The following is a 20,005-nucleotide window of genomic DNA, read 5'->3' on the forward strand; positions in this document are numbered from 1 at the left end:
TTGTTACAGTTCATAAGAGAACACTCTCATATTCGTAGTTAACCAAGTCCATCTTCCACTATGTTTCACCGTGTTATACAGTCCCATGTATTGTTCACTCTATCCAAAGTGCACACACAGTGGCTTTCACTTTCATCACAGAGTTGTGTAGTCATTGCCCCAGAAACCTTTGAAAATATCCAAAAGAAAATATCCCATACACCCCTATGATTGATACTTAGGATTGATATAGTACCTTCTTTGACACTGATGCAAGAATATTACAGTATTTTTGTTAACTATAGTCTATAAGTTATATTCATTATATTTTTCCCATGCATCACCATATTCTTACCACCTTGTAATAGTGATGTACATTTGTCCTAATTCATAGAAGAACATTCTTGTATTTGTACTATTAACCACAATCATCACCCACCTCCAGGTTCACTGTTATTCAGTCCCTAGATTATTCTCTAGCTTTCTTTCAATTGACATTTGTTCCTAGACTACTTTCAGCCACAATCACATTTATAAAGCAGCCATATTAGTTATACTCACTATAATGTGTTACCATCAACTTTATCCATTTCCACACTTTTACAGTCAAGCTAACTGAAAATTCTACATACGTTAAGCACCAGTACCCCTACTCAGCCCTCATCCTATCTCCTAGTATCCTATAGTCTAGGTTTTAACTCCACCTGTTTAGTCTTCATATTTATATTTAGTTCATATTGGTGAGACCATGCTATATTTGTTCTTTTGTGTCTGGCTTATTTCACTAAGCATAATGTTCCACTGAGGCTGCACCATTCTACATTCCCACCAACAGTGAAGGAGTGTTGCTATTTCTCTACATCCTCTCCAGCACTCATTGCTTGCTGTTTTTCTTTTTTTTTAATAATAGCCGTTCTATGAGGTATAAGATGATATCTCAGTGTAGTTTTGATTAGCATTTCCCTAATAGCTATTGATAATGAACACTTTTTCATGTGCTTTTTCACCATTTGTATTTCATCTTCGGAGAAATACCTATTTAAGTCTTTTGTCCATTTTTTAATTGGATTGCTTTCTCTTTTATTGTTGCATTGTATGATCTCTTTATATGCATGGAAATCAAACCCTTATCAGATACATGGTTTCCAAATACTTTTTCCCATTGAATAGGTTGCCTTTTCACCTTTTTGACAAAGTCCTTTGAGCACAAAAGTGTTTAAATTTGAGGAGCTCCCATTTATCCATTTTTTCTTTTGTTGCTCCTGCTTTCAGTGTAAGGTTTAAGAAAGCACTACCTACCACCAGGTCTTGAAGATGTTTCCCTACATTTTCTTCTAGGAGTTTTATGATTCTGGTTTTTATATTTAGGTCTTTGATCTATTTTGAATTAATTTTTGTATAAAGTGTGAGATAGTGGTCCTCCTTCTTTCTTTTGGGTATGGCTATCCAGGTGTCCCAGCACCATTTGTTGAATAGATTGTTCTGCCCCAGCAGGATGGGCTTGGTAGCTTAGTCAAAAATCACTTGACCATAGATGGTGAGGGTCTGTTTTTGAACCACCAATTCAGTTCCATTGGCCCATATGTCTATCTTGACATATTATGACAGTAATATGATTTAAAGTTCAGAAGTGAGAGTCCTCCAACTTCATTCCTCCTTTTAAAGATGTCTCTGGCTATTCACAGCCCCTTACCCTTTGATAATTTGGTTTTCTATATCTTCAAAAAAAGGCTGTTGGAATTTTTTTCAGGATTGCATTGAATGTGTATATCAATTTGGGTAGAATTGACATCTTACAATATTTAGTCTTCTAATCTATGAACATAAGTGTTCTTCCATTTATTTAAGTCTTTCTTAATTTCATTTAGCAATATATTGTCATTTTCTAAATGCAAGTGCTTTACATCCTTGCTTAAGTGTATTCCTAAATATTTGATTCTTTTAGTTGCTGTCATAAATGGAATTTTTTTATGACTGCCTCCTCAGATTGCCCATTACTAGCATAGAAACACTACTGATTTTTGTGTGTTAATCTTGTTTCCTGCCACTCTCCTAAACACATTTATTAGTTCTAGTAGCTCTGTTAAAGATATTTAGAGACATTCTAGGTATAGGATCATATCATCTGCAAATAGCAAAAGTTTTACTTCTTCCTTTTTAATTTGGATTCCTTTTATTTCTTTTTCTTGCCTGATTGCTCTATCTAGAAACTCTAGCACTAATTGAACAACAGTGGTGAGAGTGGGCATCCTTGTCTTGTTCCTAATCTCAAAGGGAAAGCTTTCAGTCTTTCACATTGAGTACAATGTTAGTTGTGGGGTTTTCATATATGTACTTTATCATGTTGAGAAAGTTTCCTTCAATGCTTATCTTTTGGGGTATTTTTATTAAGAAAGGATACTGTATTTTGTCAAATGTCTTTTCTGCATCAATCAAGATGATCAAGTGACTTTTCTTCATTGATTTATTACTATGGTGTATTGTGCTGATTGATTTTTTGTGTTGAAACACCCTTGCACGCTTGGTATAAAACCCAGCTGATTGTGATGAATAATAATTTTAATGTGTTGTTGGATTCAATTAGCAAGTATTTTGTTGAAGATTTTTGCATCCGTATTCATTAGGGTAATGGGTCTGTTATTTTCTTTTTTCTTTTTTTAAAATATCTTTATCTGGCTTTAGTTTTAGAGTGATATTGACTTCATAGAATGAGTTTGGTAGCAGTCCTTCCTACTCAATTTTTTTGGGACAGGTTGACTAAGATTGGTATGAAATCTTCTTTGAATGTTTTGTGGAATTCACCTAAGAAGCCATCTGGTCCCGGGTTTTTCATTTTGTGAAGTGGTTTTATCACTGTTTTTATCTCTTTGCTTGTGATTGGATTATTGAGATTTTGTATTTCTTATTTTTCTTTTTTAAAGATTTATTCTATTTGTTTATTTCTCCCCACCCCCTCACCATTTGCATTTGCTGTGTCTGTTCATTGTGTGCTCCTCTTCCTTTTAGGAGGCACCAAGAACTGAACCTGGGACCTACATGTACAGGGGTGGCACCCAGTTGATTGAGCCACCTCTGCTCTCTGCTTTGCCGTGTTTCTCATTATGTTTTGCTAGCTGTGTCTTCCATTGCATCATCCTGCTGCATCAGCTCACTATGCCATCATCTTGCTGTCCCTCTCATCCTCTCCAGGAGGCACTGGGAACTGAGCCCAGGACCTCCCATGTGGTAGGTGGGAGCACAATCAATTGCACCACATTCCCTTCCCTTTTGTATTTCTGTTAAGGTCAGTATAGGGAAGCAGATGTGGCTCATGTGATTGGGCTTCTGCCTACCATATGCAAAGACCTGGGTTCGATTCCTGGGGCCTCCTGGTAAAGGCATGCCTGCACAGTGATCCAGTGCCCATGCAGTGATCCAGTGCCCATGTGGCGAGCCTGTGCCCATATGATAAATGAACTAAATCTAATAGGTGCAGAATGTTTTGCTGCATCCCATAGGTTCTGATGTGCTGTGTTCTTTTTTTTCTCATTTGTCTCAGGATAGTTATTGATTTCTCTTGCAATATCTTCTTTGACTCACTGATTATTAAAGACTGTGTTGGGAAGCGGACATGGCCCAACTGATAGAGCATCCATCTAACATATGGAGGGCCCAGAGTTCGATACCCAGGGCCTCCTGACCCATGCAGCAAGCTGGCCCATGTGCAGTGCTGCCATGCAATAGGAGTGCTGTGCCACAGAGGGGTGTCCCCATGTAGGGGTGCCCCCCACACACAGGAGTATGCCCTGAAAGGAGAGTCACCCCATGTGAAGAAAAGCACAGCCCACCCAGGAGTGGCACTGCACACACAGAGAGCTGATGCAGCAAGATAATGCAACAAAAAACAGATGCACTTTCCTGGTGCAGCCTGAAAGTGCAAGCGCAGAAAAACACACAGTAAATGGACACAGAGAGCAGACAATGGGGGGAAGGAGAGAAAAATAAATTTTAAAAATAAATAAATGTTAAAAAAAAATAGTGTGTTGTTTAATCTCCATATATTTGTGAATTTTCCCTTTTTCTGTCTGCTGTTGATTTCCAGGTTTATTCCATCATGTTAAGAGAAAGTGCCTTCTATATTGTCAGTGTTTTAAAATTTATTGAGATCTGTCTTGTGACCCAACATATGGTCTATCCTGGAGAAAGATCCATGAGCATTTGAGAAGAATGTATAACCTGCTGTTTTGGGGTGCAACATTCTGCACCTATTAGATTTAATTTATTTATCATATTATTCAATCTCTCTGTTTCTTTATTGATTCTATGGTCAGATGAGCTATCCAATGATGAGAGTGGTATATTGAAATCTCCAACTATTGTTATAGAGATATAAATATGTCTTCACCCTTCAGTTTTGTTAGTGTTTGCCTCATATAATTTGGGGCATCCTGGTTAGGTATGTATACATTTATGATTGTTATTTCTTTCTGTTGAATTGTCACTTTTATTAATATATAATACCCTTCCTTGTCTCCAATAACAGCATTGCTTTTTTTAACTATTAAAATATATTTTATTAAATTCTCTGTACATGCCTTCCACATACAATAAAGTAAACTCATAATATATTTAACACTGATTTTCAAAAACTCTTTAAATTATCTTTTTTTGAAAGATATATAGATCATATAGTATTGCTTTTAAAGACTATTTCATCTGATATAAGTATAGCTACTCCAGCATTTTTGTTGTTGTTGTTACTGCATGCATGAAATATCTTTTTCCAGCCTTTCACTTTTAATCTATTTGTATCCTTGGGTCTCTTGTAGACAGCATAAAAATGGCTTATATTTTCTTATTCATTCCACCACTCTGTGTCTTTTGATTGGGGAACTTAATCCATTAACATTCAATGTTCTTACTTCACCCATTTTGGCCTTTGTGTCTTATCTGTCATATCTTGATTTTACCACTCTTTACACTTTTAGATTCTTTCACTGGTATGATCTTCATTTCTAGACTCTCCTACAAACCTCTCTTTCCTGTCTTTTCTTTTCAGAATGTAGCACTCCTTTTAGTATTTCCTGAAAAACCAGTCTCTTGGTTACAAATTCTCTTAGGTTCTTTTTATCTGTGAATATTCTAAACTCACCCTCAGTTTTGAAAGACTGGAAGTTTCTCTCTTGCAATATCTTAGGCATATCATGTCACTGTCTTCTTACCTCCATGGTTTCTGATGAGAAATTGGCACTTATTGGGTATCCTTATATGTTATGCATTGCTTTTCTCTTGCTGCTCTCAGAATTTTCTCTTTCTCTTTAACATTTAACATTCTGATTAGTATGTGTCTTGGAGTAGATCTATTTGGATTTATTTGGATGGGAATATGTTGTGCTTTCTTGAATATGGATGTCTATGTCCTTTAATAGGGTTGGGGAACTTTCTACCATTTTTTCCTCAAATATTCCTTCTGCCCTTTTTCCCTTCTCTTCTCCTTCTGGGACACTCATAACATGTATGTTTGCACATCTTTTGCCTTTGTTTAGTACCCTGACACCCTGCTCTGTTCAATTTTTCCAAACTTTTCTTTATCTGTTCTTTTATGTGTGTACTTTCAGAGGCCCTATCTTCAAGCTCACTGATCCTTTCTTCTGCCTCCTCAAATCTGCTATTATATGTCTCCAGTGTATTATTTTTACTTTTGCTTATTGTATGTTTATTCCCATAAGTTCTGCTATTTTTCTCAATATGCTTTGAAATTATTCTTTGTGCTCATCCAGTGTTAATATCCTTAATCTCTTTAGTCATCTCATTGAATTTACTAAGGAGATTTGTCTGAACATCTATCATTAGTTATCTAAACTCCTTTACGTCATCTGAAGGCTTAGTTTGTTCCTTTGACTGGGCCATATCTTCCTATTTTTTGGTATGGATTGTAATTTTTTGTTTGCATCTCAGCATCTGAGTTAATAAATGTATTTATTCTGGGCCCAGTTTCTCTCGTTAGGGCTTTCTATTTGATTTGTTTTGTGCTACAGTCCCTGTTTGATATTTGGTTCAACTTAATTTAACTTTAGAGTAGCTCATGTTTAGCTAATCTGAATTTTTTTCAGCTCTTTTTCATGTTTCTTGCTCTTTCTCCCTTGCTGGTTGCAGAGTAGGAGCTGAGGATGTGTTTATTAGTGTAAGCTGTGGAGGCTGAAGCAGCCTGTATTACACCAGGAGCCAAGGAAGCTTCTCCCACCTTTCTTCTCTGCCTGGGGTAGGGATAGACTGCAGCCATGTGCAGTAACCCAAGTCTCACAAACCGAGACTGTCTGTAGTTACCCAGAGAGACTGATGAAGCTGTATGCCTCTTCCTTCCCTGTCTGCAGTAGAGATGGAACCACAGGTGTGGGCAGAAAACTAAGCCTGTGGGTCAAAACTGACTGCAGTTGCCCAGGTAGACTGATAAGCACTGGACCCCTCCTCCCCAGCCAGGGGTGAGGATGGGGTCTCAGTTGTGCCCAATAATCTAGTCTGTGCAGGCTAAAAGCAACTGCAATTGCCCAGAGAAGGTGAGGGAGCTATGTCCCTCTTTCTCCCCTGTCAGGGACAGGATGAAGCCACAGATTTAGCCAACAATCTAGTCCGTGTAGTCTGAAAGTGGCTGCCGTTGTCCAGAGATGCTGAGGAAGCACTGTCCTTTTTGCACTGTCATGGGCAGGGATGGAGCCACAGCTGTCCAACAGTCTAGTCTGTGCAGTTTAAAAGTGGCTGCTGTTGCTCAGAGAAGCTGAGGAAACATCACTCCCCTCCTATCCTATTGGGGGGTGGGGAAGGAGCCACAGTTGCCTTACAATCTAGTCTGTGCAGGCTGAAATCAACTACAGTTGCCTGGAGAGACTGGTGAAGGTTCTGCCAACGTCCTCCCTGCCAGAGGTGTGGCTGGAACCTAAGCTAGGGCTGTAATCTGACCTGGTTAGAAAGAAGCCAGTCCCTACTGTCACTGTGATTCACACCTATTGCCCCTCATGCCAGGGTTGGAGTTGAAATGGAGGCTACCAGCCTCTTTCTGACTTGGATGGCTTCAAACTTTAGATCTTCTTAGGATTGCATTTTAACTAGCCAAATTTCCTAATCAGTAGCTGAAGTTGTTGCCCAACTGTCTCTTCCTCCCCTATTTTTGGGAAACGGAGTTTCCAACTCTAGCCAGGGAATAGCTTCTTAGGCATCTTGTGCTGCCAGTGGGGGATGGGCACTGGCCTCCATGACATGGAGTGCTCTTCTCACAAATTTTCACTGAAAATGGGCAGTGTTCTCCTTCCATTCTTCCAAGAATGTTGCAGGATGCTCTTCTGGTCTCCTGGACCCCCAAACAGGTGATTTAAATAGCTCTGGCTGGGGAAACGGACTTGGCCCAGTGGATAGGGCATCCATCTACTGCATGGGAGGTCCGTGGTTCAAACCCCGGGCCTCCTTGACCCGTTTGGAGCTGGCCCATGCACAGTGTTGATGTGCACAAGGAGTGCCGCGCCACGCAGGGGTGTCCCCCACGTAGGGGAGCCCCATGCGCAAGGAGTGCACCCAGAAAAGGAGAGCCGCCCAGCGCGAACGGAAAGTGCAGCCTGCCCAGAAATGGCGCCGCCCACATTTCCCAGTACCACTGGCGACAACGGAAGCGGACAAAGAAACAAGACGCAGCGAATGGACACAGAGAACAGACAACCGGGGGAGGGGGGGAGTTAAATAAATAAATTAAAAAAAATAGCTCTGGCTGGTTGCTAACTGCCCTGTAGGATAAGGTGACTCTTGGAGCTCCTTACTCTGCCACCATCTTGCTCCTCTTCCCTTGGTGTATGGGGCTTTTATTAGAGAGTTTCTCCTCTGGACCCTGTTCAAATGCTGGCATCTGTCTTTAATACAATATTATTTTGATGTAATTAAGGTACGTAATAGAATATTATACCCTGATAGAATATTTTCGAGTTTAAAACAGAAATACATTATATTGACTTCCAGTGGTTCTCAACCAGGGACAGTTTTACTACCCTGGTAAAATTTGGTGATGTCAGCATGGATTCTTGCAACTTCTGTATACCTTCCTGAATGCCTTTTTAAATCTTGGCTTTTTTTCAGCCTTTTCTTCTTTATCACATGTCTTGGTACTCCTATTAAGTTCTTTTGCAACAGATTTCAGGTGTTTCTCCACTTTTGAAATAGTCTCATAACTTTTTTGAGGAGGTGACAGCCTGGTACAGTGGCATGGATTTGGTGACAGGGAGCTCTGGGACCTATATTTGCCATAAGTTGCAGGTGTTTGCTTGACTTTGTTTGGTATCCCACTACCTGTTTTATTATGAAGCTTTAATAATGAATATGCTGCTAGGTAGATTAGAAATTTCAGAAACAGACATATACACATACACATATGTATATTGTAGATAGTAAAAAGAAATCAATACAAATGACTTTGAACTGAACAGATTCTCAACCTCCCAACCTCTCTTATAACAAGAGAATATAAATTCAAATTATACTAAGATACTATTTCTCATCCAATAGAACAAAAAATTCCAAGTTTGACCACATGCTGTGCTCAGGAGGCTGAGGGCCCTTCCTTCCTTCCTCCCTCCCTCCCTCCTTCCTTCCTTTTTCCTTCCTTCCCTTTTTCCTTTCTTTCTTTTTAAAGCTATCTTTATTGAGATATAATTCACATACCATACAATTTACTCATTTAAAACTTACAATTCAGTGACTTTTGCTATTAATATATTTAGAATTGTACACCCATAACCACATTCAAGTTTAGAACATTTTCATGTTCTAAAGAAACCCCACACCCCTTAGCTGTTACCCCACAATTCCCCAGCCCCCTCAACCCTAGAAAACGACTAATCTACTTTCTATCTCTATAGATTTGCCTATTCTGGACATTTCACATATATGAAATCATGTAATATCTCATTTGTGGACTGGTTTCTTTCACTCAGCATGTATCAGTATTGATTTTTTTTTTTTTTAAGATTTCATTTATTTCTCCCCCCCTTGCCCCATTCCCCCTATTGTCTGCTCTCTGTGTCCATTTGCTGTTGTGTTCTTCTGTGTCTGCTTGTATTCTCATTAGGCAGCTCTGGGAATTGATGCTGGGACCTTCCAGAGTGGGAGAGAGGCAATTACTCTCTTGTGCCACCTCAACTCCCTATTCTACTATGTCTTCTTATTTTCTCTTCTCTGTGCCTCTTGTTGTGTCATATTGCTGCACTAGCTCTCCGTGTCAGCTGGCACTCCTGCACAGGTGGCTTTCCCACACTGGATGGTATTCCCACGCAGGACCACATTCCTTAGTGGGGTGGCATTCCCGCATGGGCCTGCACTCCACGTGGGCCAGCTCGCCATGTGGGCCAGCTTGACCTCACCAGGAAGCCCTGGGCATCGAAACTTGGACCTCCTATATGGTAGAATGGAGCCCAATTGGTTGAGCCACATCCATTTCCCTGATTTCTTTTTTATTGCTGGATAATATTTCATTGTATGGATATACCACATTGTATTTATCTATTTGCCAGTCTATAGGCATTTGGGTTGTTTCCACTTTTGGACTATTGTCAGTAATGCTACTACAAACATTTGTATACTAGTTTTTATATGGACATATGTTTTCATTTCTCAGGAGTGCAATTGCTGAATCATATGGTAATTCTGTGTTAAACCTTTTGAGGAAATGCTAGACTGTTTTCCAAAGAGTCTACACTATTTTACATGCCACCAGCCGTATATGAGGATTCTAATTTTTTCATATCCTCATCCACACTTATTATTATCTTATTGTTGGTGTGATGTGGTATCTCATTGTAGTTTCGATTTGCATTTCTTTTCTTTTTTTTTTTTTAAATACTTTATATTTATTTATTTTTTGAGGTATCAGGACTGGGGATTGAACCTGGGACTTCACATATGAGAAGCCAGTGCTCAACCACGGAGCCACATTGACTCCCCTGAGTTGGTTCTTGCATTTGTTTGCTTGTTGTTTGTTTTTTTTTGTTTTTAAGAGGCACTAGGAACTGAACCTGGAACCTCCCATGCAAGAAAGAGGCACTCAACTGCTCGAGTCACATCTGCTCCCCACCAATATTTTTCTTTTTAAGTACTGTGGATTAAACCCAGGACTTTGTACATGGGAAGCAGGTGCTCAATCACTTGAGCTTTTTTTTTTTTTTTTTAGGCACCCAGGTCCCAGGTATTGGGACTTTGCATGTGAAAAGCTGTCCCTCACCCACTGAGCCACATTGGCTTCCCTGAGTTGGCTTTCTCGCTTGTTCTGCCTATTGTTTTGTTTTATTTCAGGAGGCACTGAGCACCAAACCTGCGACCTCCCATGTAGGGGGTGGGCTCCCTATCACTTGAGCCATATCCTTAAACTTCAGTAGCATTTCTGTAATAACCAATGATGTTGAGTAATTTTTCAGGTGTTTATTGGCCATTTGCATATATTCTTTGGATAAATGTCTATTCAAATCCTTTTCCCACTTATTCAACTGAGTTTTTATTATCAAGTTATAATTATTCTTTATATTAATATATTTTGGATATTAGCCCCTACCCTTATCATATATATATTTTGCTAATAATTTCTCCCCTTCTGTGGGTTGTCTTTTCACTTTCTTGATAGTATCATTTGCAGTAAAGTTTTCAATTTTGATGTAGTTCAACTTATCTATTTTTTTCTTTTGTTTCCTGCGCTTTTGCAGTGATATCTAAGAAACCATTGCCTAACCCAACATCACTAAGAATTAAGCCTATGTTTTCTTCTAAGAATTTTATAGCTCTAGCCCTTAAATTTAGGTCTATGGTCCATTTTTTGTTCATTTTGAGTATGATATAAGGAAAGGAGCCCAACGTCATTCTTTTGCATGTGTTTATCCAGTTGTCCCTGTACTGTTTGTTGAAAAAACTCTTCTTTCCTCCATTAAATTTTCTTGGCATCCTTGTCAAAAATCAGTTGACCATAAATATATTTCTTTTTATATGGTTGAAATGTTGGGCCATATGAATGTATTAGCTATTCAAAAATTTAATTTAAAAAATAGGAATTAAAAAGTTAGATGACAAATTCTCATACCATCTGTAATCCCTTGGAGACATCATCTGTCACACCCAGCACCACAGTCCTAACAGCACTCAGGGCAGGCACATCAGTTCAGAGAATTTGGCCCACATTAACCCATTTGCCATTGCTATTCAATAGAGTCACAACCTTCCTGAAGAGGAGTGTAACAGATCTAGTCCTGCCACATGACAAGGATGTAGGAACCTAGACAAAGGGAGGCCAGGCTGGGGCTTGTACTACTTATTTCCTTCTATACAAATATTTTATTGTATTTTCACACTTTGTTTTAGTATTTTAGATATATGTTTACCAGTGATAACTTCAGGAAACAATGCTCCCCTGTGACCCACATTTCTTATTGATTACTTAGACTAGGGTAAGGAAGAGAGTAACAACCTATAAACTGCCATCAAATGGTTGAGGAGTTAAGACATCTGGAAGAGATGATAAACTAGCTGCTCATCATCTCCACTGTGAATTAATTACAGGAGATGGGACTTTTGATACCCAGTCAGGAAGACAGCATCTGACTTAAGAAAAAGCACCAGGATGTTTGGTGTTGTATAGGTCAAACCCCGACTTGGAGGTAGAGAATGAGTTTTGGCCACTCTGTAGAGAATTCAGGACCCTGCCCATACTCCTGAGCCTGCTTCTTTTACCATGTCTTCTGCCCCCTCCAGTTTCATCTCTTGCTGGGCTGACAACAGAGGAACCTGTTGTGGGAAGCGGACTTGGCCCAGAGGTTAGGGCATCTGCCTACCACGTGGGAGGTCCGCGGTTCAAACCCCGGGCCTCCTTGACCCGTGTGCAGCTGGCCCATGCGCAGTGCTGATGCGCGCAAGGAGTGCCCTGCCACTCAGGGGTGTTCCCCGCGTAGGGGAGCTCCACGCGCAAGGAGTGCGCCCTGTAAGGAGAGCCACCTAGTGCAAAAGAAAGTGTGGCCTGCCCAGGAACGGTGCCACACACATGGAGAGCTGATACAAGATGATGCAACAAAAAAAGAAACACAGATTCCCATGCCTGCCGACAACAAAAGCGGAAATAGACAAAGAAAACAGACAAACGCGGGGTGGGGAGGAAGGGGAGAAAAATAAATGAATTAATTAAATAAAGAAATTAATGAAATCAATAAATAAATCATTTTTTTAAAAAAGAGGAACCTATTGTGGCATCTATCTATGAAGTGTTTGCCTCAAAGAGAATTCTCAGGGAAACCAGCAAAGAGAAGTAGTAGTTGTTAACCGGCAGGCATTCACTCCTGTTCTGATACAAAATGGCAGCTGGGGTTCCTTCGCATACTTGAGTGATAGGGCATGCTCTGTAGCCATATTCTGTATGACTTGGCTTCCAGAAGAAAGATAAGTTTGTAAACAACCCTGTCCTGTCCACCAGCAACTAGGACAACAGCCATTACTTAATAAATTGGGCTTATAAAGATTTTTTTTTTTGAGGTTCCGGGGCTGGGGATTGAACCTGGGACCTCTTATGGGGGAAGTTGGCGCTCAACTTCTGAGCCACATTGGCTCCCCTGAGTTGGTTTTTCATTTGTCTGCTTATTATTTGATTTTTTGTTTTGTTTTTAGGAGGCACCTGGGATTGAAACCCGGACTTCCCATGTGGGAAGCAGGCATTCAATTGCTTGAGGTACATCTGCTCTCTATAAGGGTTCTAAAGAATTCTCCTTCAAATAAACATCTTCTTCACTTCCACTGTCCTGCACAATTCCTATTGGCCCTATCCAAATTTGGCCTGTATCCCCAAAGTGATAAGGACCCATTCAGAGATGCCATTCCTTCCTTCAGAGATAGGATTTGGAGCGAGGCACGGTCATTTTCAGTCTGGCAATTTGCTGCCTGGAGTCCCAGAAAGCATGGCTCATTAAGCAGTAGGGAGATAGTAGTGCTAGAGACCTTTGGGGGCTAAATCTGTCAAGTATGTTAATGACATGGAACCAAGTGTCAAACCCCTTAACTTGGGAAACAGTTGGAGATCTAAATATATCCAGAGCCTTGCCATCCTCATGGATTTATCCCTTAAGTGCTTATTAGGAAATGTGAAAGGACCCATTGATTTCACTGAGATAACCATCTTGCTTGGGAAGGAACCTGAGGGGATATTAGTTTTTTTATTTTTTGAACTTCCAGAACTTTTTGTACTATGCCATGCTATGTGAACTTCACTTAGAAGTCAAAGTCTTGTCTTAGCCATTTACAATTCCTTATCATCACTATTATCCTCGCCCTGAGCTTTCAAAGCTGAAAAGACATGGCCTTTGATCTTTAGGAGCTCATTCGCAAACATTTATGAAGAACATACTATGTGCAAGGAGATTTGATAAGCTCTGGAAATGCAAAGATGAGTGAGAAACTCAATCTAGATAAATAAGCCAGTCATTCCAAAGCCATATTGAACGTACTGGGCTAGAAATCTGTTCCAGAGTTAAGAAATTATGAACAGGGCAGCAGATTTGGCACACCCAAGTAATCTTTAAAGGAGGACAAAGCTTAAGTTTTCCCCCATATTCTTGTATACATGATCTCCAAATTTGGAACTGAACCTTTTCCTCCCAGATTGCATTTTAACTTATTCAAGGTATGCTGAGTATTAAGTAAGAATATACTTTAAAAATATATATATATATTTATTTATTTATTTATTATTTTGAGGTAGGGGGGCCAGGGACCAAACCTGGGATCTCCCATGTGGGAAGCAGGTGCTCAACTGCTTAAGCCATATCTGCTCCCCCAGAACATATATTTTTTAAAAATCAAGGATGTAAGAATTTGCCAGATGAATATCAAAACCATCATTCAAGATATACCTTATTCCATTATTTAGTTCCCCAAAAGAAGTATTAATAGTATGCTGCTTATGAGGATCCATATGATAAATTCCTATGAAGCACACAGAAGTTTCTCTCTCTGGAAGAAATGGTAAGATTTCTGTAGAATGCACAGGAAATTAGACAAACCATTGTTTTTTTAAATTTTCCTTTTGCTTTGGCTGCCAGTGAACACAGTTAAATGTAATGATCAATAATACCTCGTGCTTTTTTCTAAGATATAATTCTATACGTAAAAAATGATACTTGTACAAGGCTGTTCATTGTGGCATTGTTTTAATGGCCAAGGACTGGAAGCAACCTAAATAATCATTATTAGAGTACTGGTTAAATAAATTATAGTACGGTCAATAACAAAATACTCCATAGCTGTTAAAAGATATAAGGCAGTTCTATGGGTACTCTCTAGAACTATTCACTGAAGAAAGCATTGTGTGGAACATACGTACGTATGCAAATGTATGCATATGTGTGTGCTGCTCACTATGCATAAAATAATACATAGAATATTAGACTATCTTTGGAAGAATACCTAAGAAACTGGTTACAGTGGTGGTTTCTAGAATGGTGATCTGGGTGACTGGAGGTCAGGGCTAGAAGGAAGGCTAACTTTTTACCATATACCCTTTCTATCTTTTGAATTTTGTACCATGAGCATATTTTATTTTTTTCAGAAAATAACTTATAGAAACATTAAAAAAAAAAAAAGTCAATGGCCATGTGGGAAGCATTTCATTGAAGAGTCCTGGAGTAAATAGCTCTCCCTTTACTCTATATCGGATTCATTTCCCAGTCCTTGAAAGGCTTTGACCAGTCATTGTCTCTCCTGAAACTGTATGCAAATTTTCTACCTTTATTTTACAGGGCATAGCTTTCATTCGATTTTTAAAAGTAGATGATTACAATGAGTGTTTTTAAAACTTTATTTATTTATTTATTTACTTATTTAACCATTTACATGGTCCCAAAATCAAAGCAACAGAAGCTGTCACCTGCCTATTTACTTTACAGGTCAAACCTGACCCCCATCCAAACAATATAAAACATCTTTAATGACTGATACCTTCTAATCAGGGTTTTTGCTCTTGTTTTTTTTTTTTTTTCAATTTGGAGCTGTTGTATGGATATATCCATTTATTGGCAGCTTTTCAGATGTAGGCAGGGTATAAAGTATAAATAGATAGAATCAAATATTAAAAACAAAAATTAAGGGAGACTAGGAAGGCAGTCAGTACAATAAGACCTTAGACCTGGGACCAGGCAGCTGTGGTTCACACCACAAGGCAGGACGCTGATGCCCTCCACATTTGAGTTATGGAAACAAGGTATTGACGAAACGGAACTGATCAGGGGCTGATTATGTGTTTGACTTTGAACACCTCTGCTCTACGTAAACATTTTCAGGCAAAGGGAAAAACAACTTTATCTTCTGGTGAGGGAGGGTACCTTCAGCTGCAGGAGTAGCAGCACTATCTGCTGGTATACGACTTGATTAGCAGTAATAAAGCTTTTCTTAACACACTATTTCTTCTTTGGCAAAACCATTATGCCCATATGCCATCTGAGATATTTATCTAGGTAGCTGCCTCCTCTAAGCTATGCAACCGTATCATTCTGCTGAATATTTTATGCCAAGGCAGCTGGTTTTCTATGCCTCTTTACCTGCTTGCATACATGTTTTCAATTTTACAAGCACAGGGTAATAAAGGTTATTGCGGGCATCTCAAAGGGTTGGCCGATGGGTCTTCACGCACAGAATTTTTTCAACATCAAGTTTGCCAACGGTGAACTTGCTCAAGTTAGAAATTTTGGCAAGTAAAATCAACAGCAACATTAATTTAATATTTAACATGTTAAAAGTACTAAAAACTCATTACTTCTTTTATTATACTTTTTCTCTCTGACTTGACTATTTAAATCTTGTTTATCTTTTGAAGTCTCCCATCTAAGAACTGGAAGTGTCTTAGAGCTCATCTTTTCTGATGTCTTCATCTTCCATCCAAAAAAATGGAGGTTTAAAGCTATTTGGGGGAAGTGGACTTGGCCCAATGGATAGTGCATCTGCCTATCACATGGGAGGTCCACGGTTCAGACCCCGGGCCAAGGAGGCCTGTGTGGAGCTGGTCCATGCGCAGTGCTGATGCGTGCAAGGAGTGCCGTGCCACGCAGGGTGTCCCCCGCGTAGGGGAGCCCCACACGCAAGGAGTGCCCCTGTAAGGAGAGTTGCCCAGTGTGAAAGAAAGTGCTACCTGCCCTGGAGTGGTGCCGCACACACAGAGAGCTGATTCAACAAGATGACGCAACAAAAAGAAACACAGATTCCTGGTGCTGCTGCTAAGGAGAGAAGCAGTCACAGAAGAGCACACAGTGAATGGACACAGAGAGCAGACAGACGGGGGTGGGGGTGGGGTGAGGTGGGGGGAGTCTTAAAAAAAAAAGCTATTCAGAGTTTAGTTTCAAATTACATAGATATTTAGTGGCAGGCCTTGGATCTAGACAACCAAGACTGCAAAAATGATAGAATGCACTGATATTGATAGATGCAGGACAGTGTTGGGGATTGTAAAGGTTAACAAAGAAATTAGGTGGACCTGTATTAGCCCTGAATAATAGATTAGATATTCTAATTTCTTTTTTATACCAAAGGGAAAATAGAATGTATTTTCTCTAAAACATTAATCATTCTTTCAAGAAACATTTATTGTGTGCCAGATACAATGCTAGACACAGAGGATACAAAAATGAATAAGACATGTTTCCTGCCCTACTTTATGAAGTAATACAACATAACTTTGATTTTCCAAATGAGAAGTATGTAGGAGGAGAATATGAAATAGTTATTCAAGAAGGGAAATTATTCAGGGAAGAGAATGAAATGAGACAATGAAAGTAAAGATTCTACTACTTTATAATAATGAATTGATTCCTCCTTGTAGGGAATTAGATACTTTTTAGGGTGGTTCTGTTGATAGTAGATGATTCAAATTGTGGAATTTTTTTAACTGAAGAATTTCCAATCTAGGTAAATGACACAGTGAGACTATAGCTGATGTTCATGACTTCAAGAATCTGAGAGCAGGGGATGGGGTGAGCTAGGTGAGAGAGAGACAGTTTAATTTTAGATCTTATTTGCCTGTGATGTGATTCTTTACAACTTTCAGATTCTAGGTTCCTAGATATTTTGCATGGTTGATACATGTTCTTATTTTATAGGCATAATATCCATCATTTTTATGTGCATGTGTATTGTTTCTTCCTAAATCTTATAAAATTATACTAGAATCATTTACTTTTCAAGGAGAAAAAGAACTGATGGGCCATCTGGTCTTTACCCCTTCCATTTTATAGCTAAGGAGATAGGGCTAGATATTAGAATTGACCTGCTCCAAACTCCACACTGTTTCTGGAAAAAAAATTCAGGTTTTATAACACTTTGCCTGATATTACAAATGTTTTTGCAATTGCACAAATTCTCTTTCATTAGTGGGGAAATAGCAGAGGGGGAAGGAAGCTTCTTGGCCTGACTCTTGGCTTATGGTGCCTGTGATACAGGACCAGAACTCCTGATCCTTTTTGTCTCCAGCCACACAGACCCTGCTCTCAGCCTTTTTATATTCTAGAAAAAGCTAAGCTATCTGCCTTCAGGCACAGTACAAGACCTCTGCTGTGACCAAGGTCTACACATACCTGAGGCTCATATAGAGGGAAAAGAGAGGCAGATGCTCGTTCAAGCTGAAATACATGAAGAAAAAGGTTAAATGTTGAGACAAAAATTACTCTCTTTGGACAGTTTTAGCAATGCTCCCTCTACTCCTTTCACCTCACATACTTGCACCCTGTAAGAGTTTACTGCCCCACTTGACTGCATGTCCCACGAGGCTGAAAATCTGCCTGTCTTGTTTCAATAAGATTCATAGCACCAAACATAGTCCCGGCATGTAGGAGATACTTATAAAGTCCTTGTTGAATAAATGGAAAAAAAGGGATAAACGATTAAAAAGCATTATGGGATATTTTATTTTGTTTTTGTCCTTAGAATTTGTCCAAAATTTGCTATCGAATGTTTCAGTGCCCTTCCCTTGTGCTAAGGACTTCCCTGTCTAAGGTAAGAAGCTGATGTTTTATACATTTGGGTTTTAGGAAATGGAATTGAATCTCTGTATCCCAAACAGAGAAATTTAGTTACAGTTGCACATGGAACTGAAGCAACCTACAAGTGTGCATCTTGTCTTGTTTGCCTTAGGTCCCAAAGGACCTCAAAGGGCCTGTCTAAACACCCTGGAAACCACCTATTGTTCACTTCCTTCCGTGTACTCTGCCTGTTGTCCCTTACCCAGTAACCTTTGTGGGAGCCTTTCCGTTGATACCATGGGACCCATAACAATTCTAATACTGGAGACACAGACAATAAATCCCCATCTGTTGCATCTAAACAGATTTAACCTGTTGTTGTCCAAATATCCTTTAAAGTTTTTTTTTCATGTTTCTATTTTTTATTATAAAAGACAATAAAATATATATAGCCCCAGATTATGAGAGTCTTTACAGTACTGTGATTAAGAGCATGATTTTTGTTTTCCTTTTAAGTTTTAAGACTCTGTTGTAATTTGCCTCCTTCCTTCCAGGTGACCCTGGCAAGTTAAAGAGGAGAAGCAATTAGGCAGTAGTTGCTTCCAACAGACTCTTCCAGTTTGATTTTCCTCTTTCCTGTTCTGACATAGGAGTTACTCCTTTGCATGACTTTGAAGCCAAACCAGTCCATCTGCACTACCTGAATTAACTGTCAATTGCTAGAAAAGCAAGATGACAGAAGAGGTGGGTGGTAAAAACACAAGCACAGGATGTAGACATGAAAGGGAGACAAGCAGGGGACAGGCCAATCGCATCTGCACTCTAGTGGAGAGGACAGGTGGACACTCGCAAACATCTCCCCTCCCCAGCAACTCCCCAGAAGCCCCTGCTCACCTCCGCAGCCGGCTGCTTCCAAGCTCCCGCTTGGTCTCAGGCACAGTCCAAGCCTGCTTTTTCTTTCCTTTTGGTCCCCTTTTCGGCGGCTGCTGGCACTGCACTGCTGTCTAACCCTGTTGTTACTTTCCTGGGTCAGGAGCCGGGTGGGAGGAGATCATGTTACAGACGTGCCGACTGGTTCCAGGCAAGACGTGATGAGAGAAAATGTTTGGGTCCTTGTGGCTGGAGACAAAAACGCCCTTATTCCAAAGGAAAGGAGAGCTACTGGACTACGAGTCCTGACCTAGAGGAAATACGCAGTTCAAGAAATTTGAAAAAGTGCATTTGGCCAGACTGGGGGCTTTTTTTTAAAAACTTTTTTCTTCATCTTCAACTTAAAAAAAAAAATTTTTATTGTCTTTTTTTTTTTAAAGATACATAGATCGCACAAAATGTTACATTAAAAAATTACAAGAAGTTCCCATATATCCTACTCCCCACCCACCCCCACTCCTCCCACATCAACAACCTCTTTCATCAGTGTAGCAAATTCATTGCATTTGATGAATACATTTTGGAGCACTGCTATATCACATAAATTATAGTTTACATTGTAGTTTACACTCTCTCCCAGTCCATCCAGTGGGTTATGGCAGGACATATAATGTCCTACATCTGTCCCTGCAATACCATTCAAGACAACTCCAAGTCCCGAAAACATCCCCATATCACACCTCTTCTTTCCTTTCCCTGCCCTCAGCAACTCCCGTGGCTACTGTCTCCCCATCAATGATAACAATTTCTTCCATTGCTAGAGTCACAATAATTCTATAGTAGAATACCAGTAAGTCCACTCTAACCCATATTTTATTCCTCCGTCCTGCAGACCCTGGGATGGCAATGTCCACTCCATCACTAAATTGAGAGGGGGCTTAGATCCCACATAGCTAACGGATGGGATTCTCCTGCTTGCAGTTGTAGACTCTCTCGGTTCTCTGGTATAGTGGCTGGCCATCTTCACCTCCCTGTTAGCTGACCTGGGTAAGTCCAATGAACTAGAGAATAGGTGTTGCAACTCTGCTGAGGCTCAGGGCCCAGCTGGCACATGGACAGTCCAGAGACTGAAATCCCAAGAGGTCTCAAAAAATAAGGTTCAAAGTATGACCTAT

The 20,005-nt window shown here is 39.8% G+C and overlaps 1 protein-coding gene across 6 annotated transcripts in view; it reads right to left on the reverse strand.

Annotated features, from left to right (window-relative positions):
- Window positions 1–19,174, reverse strand: part of FAXDC2 (fatty acid hydroxylase domain containing 2) — a 44,945-nt gene extending 25,771 nt beyond the window's left edge. For 3 of the 6 annotated variants that reach the window (XM_071210862.1, XM_023585799.3, XM_004482593.4), the window contains exon 1: window positions 18,855–19,115. The gene's annotated coding sequence lies outside the window, so the exon portion shown is untranslated. Of the gene's footprint in view, window positions 1–17,576; window positions 17,622–18,854 lie in introns of all 6 variants that reach the window. The other 3 variants (XM_023585798.3, XM_004482592.4, XM_071210860.1) reach the window with 2 other exon arrangements.
- Window positions 19,175–20,005: the final 831 nt, after the last annotated feature.

This window comes from Dasypus novemcinctus, chromosome 2 (assembly GCF_030445035.2).
Source record: "Dasypus novemcinctus isolate mDasNov1 chromosome 2, mDasNov1.1.hap2, whole genome shotgun sequence".
Lineage (NCBI taxonomy): Eukaryota > Metazoa > Chordata > Mammalia > Cingulata > Dasypodidae > Dasypus > Dasypus novemcinctus.